The sequence below is a fragment of the Astatotilapia calliptera genome, chromosome 16 (genome assembly GCF_964374335.1).
Source record: "Astatotilapia calliptera chromosome 16, fAstCal68.1, whole genome shotgun sequence".
NCBI classification, from domain to species: Eukaryota; Metazoa; Chordata; class Actinopteri; order Cichliformes; family Cichlidae; genus Astatotilapia; species Astatotilapia calliptera.
Window position 1 is genome coordinate 32166179 of NC_137437.1, and position 14687 is coordinate 32180865.

The 14687-nt window shown below is 40.6% G+C and overlaps 1 protein-coding gene across 9 annotated transcripts in view; it reads right to left on the bottom strand.

The window, feature by feature from the left end:
- Positions 1-14687, bottom strand: part of gulp1a (GULP PTB domain containing engulfment adaptor 1a) — a 92802-nt gene that overhangs the window by 32529 nt on the left and 45586 nt on the right. Inside the window, exon 1 of one of the 9 annotated variants that reach the window (XM_080290538.1) lies at positions 4003-4164. The exons of 5 other annotated variants lie outside the window; for them this stretch is intronic. The gene's annotated coding sequence lies outside the window, so the exon portion shown is untranslated. Of the gene's footprint in view, positions 1-3284; positions 3628-3677; positions 3799-3998; positions 4165-14687 lie in introns of those variants that run through there. 3 more of the 9 variants (XM_080290535.1, XM_080290539.1, XM_080290536.1) reach the window with 3 other exon arrangements.

Genomic DNA, 14687 nt, shown 5'->3' on the forward strand with positions numbered 1-14687 from the left:
ATGCAAAGCATCCACCTCCACAATGTCTCCAAATGTGACACTGCTTTGACTGCTTCCGAGCTTTTGCATCAGTTCCCCATGAGAGCCCAGCTTTGGAGAGGACTGCAAGGACAAACTGTCCAGAACCAGGTAGCTGTCAGCGACCCGCACAATCATAATTCTTTACACATTTGCTGGTGGGAAATGTGCAAGGACTGGCACACAACAGCTCTTTCAATCTTTGCCTCTACAAACACATTATATGGGCTATAAAGGAAATGAACACAACTTTCCCCTCTCTTACATTTACAATGCAAATACTGAGCTATTAAAAGTTTGGGGTTGATGAAACAACAAATCTTGTACAAGCTGCTAAATTTCAACATGATCCAAACTGACACATTTTTTAAAAAAAGGGTTTGGTGTTTGCTCTCTACAAGGAACATCCTAGAATAGCCAATGAAATTAATCATTTTTCTTGTTAGCTGTGACACATAAAAATGTCTATTAAGCGTATTAAATCTCAGTTATGTCATTCATCAACTTATGGATATACAGAAAACACCCCGCTGTCCAAACAGCCCATTCTTGTAAAACGTCATGTGACTTGAAAGATTCGAGGGAATTTCCTCAGAGCTCAACGAATAAATGATTAACTTCTTAAACAGAAATATTTTTAAATATTTTTAGAACGCAATAAGAACCAGATGGGTTTTTTAAAGAAAATTATGTTATGATACATGAACTGCTACAAATGAAAGAGCGTGCTTTCATTTTCACAGCTGTGAATGTGAGCTGCAAGTTGTGTGTTAGAGCTGTGAGGCAGTGTTTACCATTTTCTTCTGAAAAATGACTTATGAATTGTTTTTGTATGATTAATTTATTGCAAAACTTGGCAACTTAGTAGCTCAAAAAGCATCATCCAAAAGAACCCAGACAGTCAAAGGAGACTGAAACACAAACACTGCTTATTAGACCCAATTCAAAACACAGAGGATGTGAGCGGAGCTAAACCCAGAGACAGACAATAGCAGCACCGTGATTTGGCACAAAGCAGCCAGGCTCTAATATGGAGGCACATATCGATTCATGGGACTGACACCCGCAGCTATGAAACATATACTTTGGCCTCAGAACAGTTGGGACTTTGTCACAATGTTTATGTGATCATTTGTAGAAAATTCCACTTCAGTGACTTCATTCAGCAGTTTGGTTAGCTTGGTAAAATGTAACCAAAAAAGACCTCAGTTTAGGTGGTTGTTACTTTGGCCTCTCTGCCATTACCTCCCTTCATCAGCTCCCACTGCAACAAACTCTGACGATGTTTATGTTCATCGGCAATTGTGAACAAATGACGACATTTATAAAATGGGTTATAATATGAATACAATTATCAGCCAATACTCCATAGGGCTGAGAAATAAGATTAAAAGTTAAGCGTTACAAAATGAATCGATCACCGCAACATGGGAGGGTAACGGATCATTAGCTCTGACTGAGGCTGTGTCTGAGTCTCATATCTTTATTACCGAGGGGAGAGATTCTGACAAACAAACACAACATCGTTTTGAAAAGAAGACTCATCACTGACAGAAACCAACGCATTTCTGAACTCGCATTTAACAGACTGAAAAATGAAACACTCTAAAGTGCACATAATGAGGAACATAATGATGTGAGGCACATCACTGAGGGGAAAACACACACAATGTAGTGGGGTCTCGCTGTAAGGGGAGCTTTTTTTCCCCTCTGACAGAGGCCCTGGAAAAGGTTGTAGAAATTTTAAATGGAACAAGCTTCAGGGTGGAGACTCTGACATTCCTCAGTCAGCTAGAAGAGAAAATCGACTGCTGAAAGAGACCGACGTGTTCTTGCTTAAGCCACACATGATGCCGTTGCAAGCATCACATAGGCAGGTGAACCGCAAGGACACTATTATTATGTGCATTTAGCCAAAGGCGACAGGGAAAGCAAACTCTCCAGATCTCTGCATCAAACTTCTTTGCAGTATTTGGTTTGCCAAATTAAGACCTTGGCAGTCGCTGCTTTGCTACCTGGGACTGTATATTTAGATTTAAGTGCATTCTTACCTTTCTCTTCGAAGCAACAGATATGTGTTTGCTGCAGAATAAAACTGTCTTAAAAGACTCATCTTCCTTTTAATGGTTTCTGGTATTTTGATAGCGTCAGTATGGGTTGTTTTAGTTTTAGTTTTTTTCCATTCGAAATTGGGGAGAGAGCAGCAGAAAGTATGAGGGGGTGTGAGCCATCGAGAGCATAAAAAGCCTTTTTAACCTAAAGCAGGACTCTGGAGGTGTAGTACACCTGAAAATTAAAGATAAAATAGACTTGAAAATTACAAAAAACATGCTCCCACTGGAAGCTGTGTTCTACCCTTTGCTTTTCCTTAAAAGCACAATAAGGGATACTGAAGCCCAAGAAAATTTGTAAGAACAAATGATTGGAAAGACTGGATACATGGATCCAAAAGTGAACCATTAAAAAGACCAAAAAAAAAAAAAAAAAAAGGACGGAACTGGCCTGAATCCATAATCGTGCAGAGTGGTTTACACGACCTCCCTAAAAGTCACAGCTAAGAGCTTTAACGTCTTAAAACAAAGATTGCCTCATTCTGGCATCCACAGTGGAAAAAGGCCTGGCAGCCTTTTTGTTTGTTTGTGACATACTTGGACGTAGTGCAATGGTTCGCCTGACACTTGACTGTGATATCACTCATTTTGATTGACAGCTGAAGTGTCGCGCCTGTTTTAATAGCTTCCTGTTTGCCGATTCAACAGCACCCTCTCGGGAGGACGGCAGAACCCGGATCTCTCTCACACACACACACACACACACACACACACACACACACACACACACACACACACACACACACACACACACACACACACACACACACACACCTACACAGACTTAACACTGAGCTGCAAATGTCGTCAGTCTTCTTAAATGTTTACCAGCTGCAGAGGAAGCACCGTGTTCTTCTGAATTCCTCAACAACAGTCCACTCTATACTCACTTCAATGGTCAATTAAGAAAGAATTTATAGTATTAAGACTAACAAGAAAAGCAAATGAGCACATATGTCAATAATTAAATGGCAATAAAAGCCCAGAGAGCCTTTACATTGTACTGTAACACACACACACGCACGCGAGCGAGCGAGCGCACGCACACACACACACAGGCTAAGACTTAATTACACAGTACATTCTATGTAGGCTGAATTTTGTTTGTGAATTACGAGCAAGGCTAGTGGAAAAAGTGAAGCAGCAACTACTTACTTAGATTCTCGTCCTTCCAAAAACCATGTCCAGATTCAGACAACTCACCTTCAGTGACTCATACATTTGGAATTTAGCTTGGGAAAGAAACTTACTAGAGCTGAGTGCAACCTACTCTGACCCTGTGCGGTCTTCCTCTTTCAAGCCCAGTCAACGCACGGAAAAACGCAAAAGTTTAACAAACCCCAAAATGTTTCAAAATGCTTCAAATGAAAGCAAGAAAGCAAAGTTAATGTCCCATTTAAAAATCCCCCTCAGCCGCTCACTAATCCAAACCATATGCACTCAAAAGGCAGCGCGCTTTCAACGTGGGATAAGAGCAGAGTGTGCACTGTGGTCCCAACACGATGCCCCAGCAAAGAAAAATCAACAAAGATCCTTTGTTTTCCTCACTTTGCTCTCGCCTCGGCTCTGAAGTCTCGCTGCCTAAGTGCAAGCCATCGCAAATACAATCTGTTTATGAATTTGGTGCCAGGATTCCTCCACTGAATCAACCGTCGTGTTTTTGGTGTCTAATCTGGAAGGCAGTCCTGCTCTCTCACAGCCCAGCACTTTCATCTGACGTGTATCAAATGCAAAATCCTGACATATTTTATAAAAGAAAGGCACCTCTTCCCTTCTACTCTTTAAAAGGAGAGGAGAGAGGGGGAAAAGACCTGCTGTATGGAGAGAAACATGCAAACAACAACAGAGCCGTGATAAAAAGCTACTTACTTGCCTCCAAACTGGGGTGGAATAGTGAAGAGGAAGTTTCAGAGGATCTTAATAGTTTTCAGCTGTGGGCCAGATGGTGGTGCGCTAAGGACTACAGTAAGCAGAGATGATGGGGCTTGCAAGCTCAACAAGAAGCGTTTGCCTAGACACAAGATACTTGACATTCAAACCCAACTTCCTCCGCCCACAGTTTGTCCAAAAGGAGTTTCACATGTGCAAAACAAGAGACCCCTTTGGACAGGGACTATTTTGCTGTGATGCACAGGGGCATACCACAGATGAGCCATAAAAGCCATCTCGCCAGAGGTTGCAGGCTGACCCTTTTGCTGCAGTGTGTGATTCATCATCACACTATGCACCCTGGCAACAGCCTTAGGTCAACATCTTGGCATCAATCAACTCAGCAGTACGGCCAAAACATTATGAAGTAGAAGTAACAACACTTCTCTAACTTGGAGCACAAAAAGCCTCCCTGTGAGATGATGTCAACTTAATAATACCTTTTCCTTTTTCTCTGCACTCTGAAAACATTTACGGCTCAAAGTGTGAGTACCGGCAGCTCCAAGTGTTACACTGCTTTAAAATCTGACATTCAGTTTTTATCACATAGAGATGAACTGCCCGGGAGTGACCTCAAAGTGGGTAGGGGCGATGCAAAAACAAAATTGGAGCTGACAAACAGCTGAATCGGCAGCCTACTTTGTCTTCTTATTGAGATTTTTCTATGTCAACATCTAAAGCGTTATGCAAATGTCGTGTCCCAGCGGGCTATTCAGGAAACTGTCGATCTGAATCTCTCCTTCAAAAACTTTTGAGCATCTCATTGAAGTCCAAATACTTGAGGACAAGCAACTGACCACTTTTATTAAAAGTGTATCAGAGGAGGCTGATCCAAACAGGCAGATGAGGTTGCTCCTGCTCTGTTTTTTAGACACAAGGAGGAGATCAAAATATAAATCATAATCAAATCTCGCAGAAGTCGGTGCGGCGCTACCACTCACGCTGTCCTCCTCATTTCAGTTTAATGCGCTTCATGTTTTTCATGAGGTGGGGGTACAGTTCTGAAGCCAAGACCTATCACAACAACATTTCTGCTATCTCATGTCACAACACTCCAGCACCATTCACAGAGACACTGTCCACACAGATGAGCTCTCACTGTTACTAACAGAGGCGTCAGAACACGTAGAGGTTAAGTACAGGAACTCGGTGTACGATTTAAGGCACAGATAGATGCATGTAGCTTTTAGTCTTAAATCTACAGTGTTCGTAATGGCCACCAGGGGGTGATACCTGTGGTTGCAAAAAGACTTTCAGTCCTATAAAAGTCTGTAGGAAAATTAAACTTGACCCTGACTTTAACACTTTTCTCAGTTTTTGGGCTCAGTCAGCATTTTCACTCATATTAAATGAAACACCAGGTCAACATTCTGTAAATCATGGTGATTCTAAGTACTCTGTACTAGATAACAAAGCCAAAATGTGATAATCCAGAATATGCTCATTGGCCAATAATTTGTGACCGACAGTCAGATCCACCTGATCATCACATCCACTATCAAAACCTTCACCTCTAGACTTCATAACAGGACTTAACAGCCAAGTTAGGAGGAGGAAAATGTGTCAGAAACATCAGAATGACTATGATTATCTGACAGAAATGGCAGAGAAGATGAGAAGGCACCGTTAAGGGTTTGTCAGCAAACCAGTGTGCTGCTAAACATAATTTAAATAAGCATGCTTTACACCAGAGGTCGAGAAGTGGCAATTAAGAAATAGCTTCAAAAGCTAACTATATATAATGATATGCTAATTTTGTGCATATCATATGTTATGTCCCTTCCTCATGTTACTATGCTGGTGGGCCAACACAGCTATTGTTTAGAGTGACCTGGAAATATATCCCAGTGATGCCATTTTTGCATTTCTGATATACATAGGTTAGAGTTTACCATTTATTATGGAGGGTTTGATGCTGGGATCTCTGATCTAAGTGTCCTTTGGTGTCAGTCTCATGATTCGTGTGTGAAACCCAAAACAAACAGCTAGAGAAAGTAATCTGTCAGTAAGTAATAGTAAGTAACTGTTGCTCAAAGGTTTTTCCCTCCTTTTTCTAATCCTCGTGGTTGCTCGGTGTGAACCAAACTGTTGATATGGTGAACTACTTGTAGTTATGGTCAAGCACTAACAGGAAAGTACAAGTACTGAGTTTTAGTTCCCAGCAATTAATAGATGCATTAAAACTCATATAGAAGCTTCCAAAATGTTATGTATTCTCATTGCATTTCAATGCATATTTGAATGTATCTATGTGAACTGCAGCAACTGCAACAGAAAATATAGCTGTGGAGATCAAGCATTGCATCTGGCAAATAATGCCTTTTAAAGAGAAGACTTTTTTAGTTTCCAGCCAATTGAGAAAGGTCACTCGGAGAAGAAAAGAGCACATTTCTTGTTCATTCTCTCTTTTCTTTTTTCTTTTTTAAATCCAGTATCCAGTTAGAGATTCAGCTTGGTCAGGGCCTTGGGTGGCGATGTGTTTATGCTGGCCAGCACAACTTTGGTTTCTGCATGAGAGAGCATTTAAAGCAGGGAGGGTCTCCGGATTTGGGCTGTTCTGTTCGCACTTTATTTTTCTAGGGGTTTTTCTTTGCACTGCCCAGTATCGCTTCACATTTGTGTCTTGTATGAACAGCTGTGGTTAGGTAAGGGAAGTGGCTAGCCGAGACACTTTCTGGGAAAATGGGGACATTTATGTTGAAGAGCCAAAGATATTAATAAATGCCCATAGAGGAGAATTGGGAAAAAATGAACTAATAATTAATGATATCTATAACACTTTAAAAACATCTGTCAGTGTACACAGAAAGAACATATCTGTGTACAACATTATGAGCCTGTCAATGATTAAAAAAAACAACACATTTCACGGGATTAAACATCAATTTTTTTTACCATTTTATGAGTAACAGATATTCGAGGCAACAGCAAAGTGGCACAACAGACACAGCAACTTGAAAGCATCTAGGTCAACCGATAAAAACAATGAGTCATCTCTTCTGACTGTTTCATAACGTGGTTGTAACGTCGCACTTTTGGGAATCATTTCTAATTGAGCAGGAAACCAAATAATTTGGATGGCATAGTGATCGTGTCCAGTTTATTTATTTGTAGATATCAATAACTTAAAGCACTACTCTCACAGGAGAAGACATACGCTGCACCAGATTTACCAAGCAGCTAATTTCCATATGAAATCCCCAGAACGCAATAAAAACAACTAAATACGAGGCTTTAAAGTATCTTCTTCTGGGTTCTAGTATTTACAGTTCTTATGGTTTACAGATTTTCAACAAGTTTAGACTCCAATTATTTCGATCCTTGCCTGGGATGCATGTGTAAGTGTGTTTGTGGGAGTGGGGAGTGGGTGGAGAAGCAGGAATGTGCATCTCAATGAGAAGCATCTCGGTGGATTTTCATTGAGATTTGCAGCCTCCATATGATTTGTGCTTCATCCAGGCAGTGATGCAAAGTGCCAATGTGTGACACCAGAGATGGATTTTCAGTTGGCGTGACTCGCACCGCTCACTGCAATGTGATGACAATGGCCGAAAGAGAAAGCAATCATTTCAATTTACCACCACCGTAAAACCAGTTCAAGCAAATATACGATTCCTAAAAACTAAAAACCAAATACCAAAGGATGACTGTTAAGGTCCAGCTCTAGTTGTTAAAATGCTAATCAACAGCAGGTGTAATATCAGTTTGTTTTCATTCCAAGGGTGTCAAATATTGCCATTTTGTCACAGCTGCTGCCATCTCAAAGTCACACGCAAGTAAGTGAGGGAAAACCAAATGAAGCAAAGTGCAAAAGGAGACACAAACTGTAATCTCCCAGCTGACAAACCTTTGACTTACCCCAACACCCCTCCATCTGCCTAATGTGGATTATGGATTTAAAAGAGGTCCATTATCTGTCCGTAACCAGTGTTGCTATGACAGGCGTGTTTAACCAAAAGAACTCAAACGTCACCCTGCAGGTGATGCCAGAAGAAATGTCAGGCCATCATTAACGCCATTAGTACGACTCTATGGGGGAGCTTAAATGCCTGGTCAGTAGTGGTGGACTGACGAAATGACAGTCACTGATGCTGCCAGCAGGACTAAACTGGGGCTACAGAAATGCTGTGAACATTGTGCAGTGCTCATCCTTAGATGGATCTTTAATCAGTCCATTTCAATCTTGCTAGTATTACAGGGAAAAAAGCAAAGATATGTATAAATATAATAAGGTTTATATCTGCTGTGTAGAAGGCCGATGTTTGTGAGTAGCAGAAAAATTCAAGAACAGTATTCTATGCCCTTCATTATGCACAAATTTTCTTCCATATTCCACTGGGAAATCATAATGGAAACATATTGTATGCGCAATCGAAAGTTAGAACGATTGCCCTCCGGCTCTGTGAAAGTATTCAACTATTAATGGGCAACAATCAATCACCAGTGTCAGCCACCTCCTACCTGAAACACCAAAGCCTAAACTGTGTGGAACAGCAACCAATCCTCACTGTATGAATGAGCTGAGACCAGAGGGCCACTGGCTGGCTGGGTTTTTTAAGTGTGCATCTTATCCATCACATCCCAAACACATACATGTTAGGTAAGTTGGTGATTCTAAATTGGCAGTACACGTGAATGTGAGTGGTTTTCTGTCCAGCATGTACCCTGCATGTCACCTTATGACAGCTCGGACAGGCTCCAATTTGACTTTGACCCTGAATTGGATAAGCAGAAGAAAACGGATGGCTGGATTCAGCAATCTTGCACAATAGAGGCTCAAAGTGTCCCTGCACATTGGTAAAAAGTGTTTATATCACTTAATTATTTTTTGCAATAAAGGCATCTCTCCTCGACCCACTGTAAACTATCTCCAGTAGTAGTAGTAGCAAAGAATAATCCTAAATGTGCATTAATATTTATTTCAAAAAATGGATTACATCATGTAATCAATCTTCCTCCAAACTGTATCACATGGAAACTCAATAGGTCATGAACTGGTCCTTTGCTGATTCTACACAAAGCAGCTAATTAAAAGACATGGCATCCAATATCATGAGGTACAAGGTGAAAGTGGAAGGGTGTCCACTGCTAATGCTCTTCTTGTTGCTGCAGGCTACAAACTTGCTCGAGAGTGTTCAAAAGGTCACGGTGTGTCTGCTGCTCTGCTGTACTATTGATTTGAATAAATTAACTGTTTCATTCAAGTGTTTTGTTAATTAACCTTTACCCTCCCCGCTGCATTCATCTGCAAGCAAAGGTCTATTCTGCGGTCATATAAGCCAGGGCGAGACCCAAAAACAGCAATTTTGGGAATTCTAAAGGTCACAACAAGCAGTTTCTTAGGAACACCCATGCATTTTAAAAAAAAACTTGGCAGAGCTAGTGCATTAGATTGCATTTGAATGCACAAATATATAGATATATAAAGTGTAAAGCTCTTTATATTAGATAACATTTAGATGTCAAATTATAGATTGATATAAAACATGTTGTGCTCCAGGTATAGATATAACAGCTCCACCATTTTAGTGCCTCTGGCCTTATGTAAAACAACAGAAACAGAACAGACTGTGTTTTCCAACAAGGCTGAATACAAATATCTGTATTTGTGTGACATTATTCTTGTAATTTTAATCCCCCACATATGTCTAGGTCATCTCAATTCAAAGAGGCTTTTCTGTAAAATCTTCCCACATGTCATCTGTGTCAATACAACAAACAACTGACAGCCCGAGAAAAACAAAACCCTGTATTAGAATATATTCTCTACTCACGTATTCCAAATGTGCATCATACAGGCTCAGAAAGCTGTAGTACATTCAGTGTTAATATACAGAATTCATCTCCATTATCTAATTTTTTTTTTTTTTAAAAAGGAAGAAAAAAAAAAAACAGTTACAGCTCTGAGATGAAGGGTTTAAATTCATGTTTTAAACGTGGGGCGAATCCCCCTTTAAATGCTTCCAACAAAAAGAACCTTAGACACTTTGGAGGTGATTCTACTTGAAGGTCTGAGGTTTTCTTTTCTTATCTTCGATTGTGTTTTGTCATTCTCCTCTAAGTGCAACATTGCTCTGTTTTTGTTTTGATGGCTTTTCTTTTGTCTCCATGTCATGCTTTGTTCTTTCCCAGTCCTCTGTCACATCTGCACTGGCAAACAGCTTCTTTCATAAGTTTAAAGCATGGATATATATAAGGCAGTTACACTGAAATTCATGGTTGGATTGTTGTTTAACTTTAATAAAATTGGAATCAGCTACCTGAGATTCCTGAGCATTAATATTGTTAACATTAACTTCACTGAAACTGTTGTTTGCACAAGTCCTCACAGCATCTGTTGGTCTGTCCTAAGAGGCTTCTTCATCTTTAGCTAATGATTTAGAATTGAATGGCTCTAGATTCAAAGATTGTCCACGTGCAAGTGTAGCCTTCTGAAACATTAAAGGAGTTTGTAGTCTTGCAGAGATAAGGCAAGAACGTGTATCACAGGTTATCACGGCTGCTTCTCGTTAGCACTTCTGCTCAGCTGTAAATGCTGGGTTGATTGCTGTAGTTGTGCACATGCTTTTACTGCATCATAAGTCCTTGATTTAAAGGAACTTATGGAAGTATGTGCAGACCTGCACTGAAATTCAAGCCCTGGCTCAGGTCAAAATTCTTCAGTCCACCATTCTGCATAAGATACAAAGAATCAAGCTCTTAAAGGCAAATAAGTGTTAATTCTTTACAGGCCAAAAGCTCTGAGAGAAATTTTCGTGACAATTTTAAGAGGAATAACACACTGTATATTGGATACAGAACAGAATTGCTTTCACTGGCTAACAGACATGTCATTGTTAAGTTAAGCATGGCATTGAAAAAAGCAGAATGGGTGGAGACAAACTGAAGTAACTTAAACAGGAGACTTTGCATGAAATTTGCCAATAGCTGTCATGACCGGCTAGGCCTTCTTCCTCTGATGTGTGCTGGTAAAAATCATCCGCTAATGGATGATGTACTGGGATTGTGGGGCAGAGTTTGAATTCATGGTCTTCTGAACTAAAGCCTAAACCAACTTCGCCATGATTGCATATAAGCATGGTCATAAACCTCATGACAACATCCTCCTTTAAATCAAGATAAGATGAAGAAGAGGAGCGTTAAGCTTGGCTCGGAGATGATGATGGAAAAGAAGAAAGTCGGGTGGGTGGGAGCAGTGCACATATGCCATAAATTCAACCATGCAGAAGAATCATTCCATTATTTTTCATATGCAGGTACATAATTACTAAATTCTATAGAGACGTGTGCCATAGTTTAGAAACATTAGTGGAGAAAATGGAAGAGTTTGGACTGACTGGATGTTTGTGCACACTGAAAGCATAGAGAATAAGTGTGGAATAAGAATAAGAGTGTCTGCAAAAATATGAATCCGTTCATACATCAGGCTTTCTTTAGAGAGGACGAATTTAATATAGTTGAAAAACAAGTGTTTTACCACATTTAAGTAAAACCTGTTGTTCTTCAGTTTAGGGGAATTAAAAGAAATAATTGAAAGATAATTCTCAAAAACCACCGATTTTTTTTTCAAATCGGAAAATCTGAGGTTTTGCATTCAACGGGTGACTAGTTAATAGGCTGAAATATCACTTTTCTGCTTTCAATATTTGAAACTACAGGGTTCAGGTTGTGGTAATTCACTCCATGGAAGATTTTCCACTGGAGCAGTCTCGTGACGACACCCCACACTCAATGTCAGCAGTTCTGACATTTTTGCATTTTGTACTGGTTAGTTGCACTAATCATTTTGTATTGATTAGGATCAGATTATATATCGAGTGAGCCGCAAAACTCACACACAGGAAGAACACACCTAGTTGTTGATGCCCAAAGCCGCCAGGTCATGATTTTTCAGGTGGCTAATTACAATCGATGGCTGGTCACATGGGGTTGGCTGGTCACAGGGGATACGATAAAACCCTGGAGTGTGTCAATGGTGCGCACCTTGCCCGGTGTGTCAACTGGTCAACCAGCCAGCCATTCCAAAAGAGTCTTTGCACCCACTACCGTTAATGGAGGTTCCTTTTGAGGACCTCATGGACCTCATTGGGCCATTTCACCAGAGTTCATGTAGATATCACTTTGTATTAGTTGTGTTGGATTATTCAATGCGACATCCCGAAGCAGTACCGCTACACACCATTAATGCAAAGCGTGTGGCCCATGCACTGTTTTAGGTCATTTCCCGAGTCAGCATCCCAAAAGAGATACTGACTGGCCAGGGCATGTCATTCATGTCTTGCGTGGGGTGTTAGACCTAATAAAATAAAATTTTGAGGAAGGTCCAAGCCCAGCTAAGAATTAAACTCAATACTTTCTGAACCTGAGAGCCAAGCTACACATGTTTTCATGAGAAAATCTGCCCCAGGCCCAGGAATGTCAGCAACGCCTGTACAACAGAGGGGCTATTTAACAGCGAGATGAAATGCTTGTATTACTCCCTTCCTCTAGCTCAAAATTACTAGCCAATTGGCAAAGTGCCCTTCATGGTCACCCAGCAAATGGGGGACGTCATATGAAGTGGTACAGTCAGACAGTGGAGGAGCCACACAGATATTTCACCTCAACCTCCTCAAAGTGTGGAGAGACTTTGAAACTGTTTCTCTGGTGAGCCTGGTAAAGGTAAGAGATGAGGTGGTGCTGGAGGTGCCAAATTCCACCATTCCCACCTCTCTCCATTGTAATAATCATCTCACACAGACCCAGCCGGTACCAAGCTCATAGAGCACCCAGGCATGACGCTCCATTCCAACCCTATAGATTACCTGAACATAAAACACAAATTATTCAGAAGGAATTGGCTGAAATGTTAAAGATGGGAATAACAGAAGAGAAGAAAGACGGGTCTACACGGTTCTGTGTTGACTACTGCAAAGTGAATGAGGTGTCACAGTTTGATGCTTAGCCCAAGCCCCAGCTCCATGAGCTCCTGGAACAGTTAGGTCAGCTTGTTCAGAGTCCCCATGGACCGGGTCCTGCTTCCATGCGCTGCATATGCTGCTGCTGACATCATCATCTATAGTGACACCTGGGTGGAGTGTGCAGTGGGTGGCTGCGGTCATGAAGTTCCTGAGGCAGGCTCACAGCCAAACCGAAGACGTGTGTGGTAGGATGGAGGAAGATGCACCCGCAGGTGAAAAAACAAAAACCAAAAAAGGCCATCGCATCCTGCTTACATCCCAAGACCAAAGAGAGGTAAGGTTCTTGGGGCTGGCGGGTTACTACTGCCGGTTTGTGCCTGGCTTTGCAGAGCTCACCAGCACCTTAACTGATTTCACCTTAAAAGGTGCCCCAGATCTGTTGGACAAAGCAGTGCCAGGCAGTGTTTGTGCAAGTGTATAGGGCCCTCTGTGTGAAACCCCTGCTCCACACACAAACAAACCAAACACAACTAGCAGATGTCGTACTGTGTGTCCATGATGCCGGGTTTGAGGACTGGGGACGTTACAGTGACACATTGATTTAATAAGACTATGAAGTGTGTTTTTGCCTTTTATGTCGGACATGTTTTTCTCTAATAGATGTCATTGTAAAAAAAAAAAAAAACCAAAAAAACCAAAAAACCACACAAATAAACAAAACATAGAAGGATTTGTTATTAAGTCTTCCAAATGGCAGATCTTTTACAGTGAACATCCATGAAAAATGTATGTAAAAATTGAGGCGGAAACGCAGTGTGACTCTGGCTTTATGGTTAATGGTAAGCTGCTTACAGAGTACTAACTGAGCATCAGATAATGAATCCTGGATGAGTACTTAGTAAAATATGCCACAGATAACCGAAAATTATTGTCACCAATTCAGCAGCCGGCCACTGTGAAATATCGTCTGGCATTTAATAATGACTATAAAAAGTACAGTACTGTGCAAAGGTCTTGAGCCACTTCTCATTGCTTTATAAATTGGTAGGAAAATGGGAAATATGTGCAGCAATTTATTGAAATATAAGGCAAAAATAGAGTTACAATTCATTATGTTGACTTTTAATTTTTCTACTGAATTTCTTCAAGTAACCTTCAGGAATAGTTTTCCAGGCTCCTTGAAGGGACATTCAAAGCTCTTCTTTGGATAATTTTGCATTTTTGTTCTGTTCTCTGTTAAAAGGACCCGCACTGCTTCAATAATGTCGAGGTCTTGGCTCTAGAGAGGCCAGTTCTAAACTGATAATGTTCCCCTGTGTGTTTTGCTATCCAACTATGCTTTTACTGCATTGGCAGTGCATTTGGGATCAAGTGAAGCTGGTGACAATCAGCTTTTTTCCAGATGGTTCTGCAGATCAAAATCTCATGTAATTTTCCAATTCCATCAGTTGTTACAAGATCTCCAATAACACTGGCTGAAATGCAGCCACCACCATGTTTTATAGGTGGTTGTAGAAACTCTTTGTTGTACCTGTCTGTTGGCTCTTTGGGACCAAAATATAAAGAAATGAGGGGCAGCTGAAGACATTTGCCCAGTACTGCATTTTTGCAAATCATGTTGCATGTTAAAATAAAATGTCATCACTTCATAATTTTTGTACATTTGCATTGGAATTTTGTCATAATTAGCAAATAAATTCTGGAATTATGTTTAAATTTATACTAATTA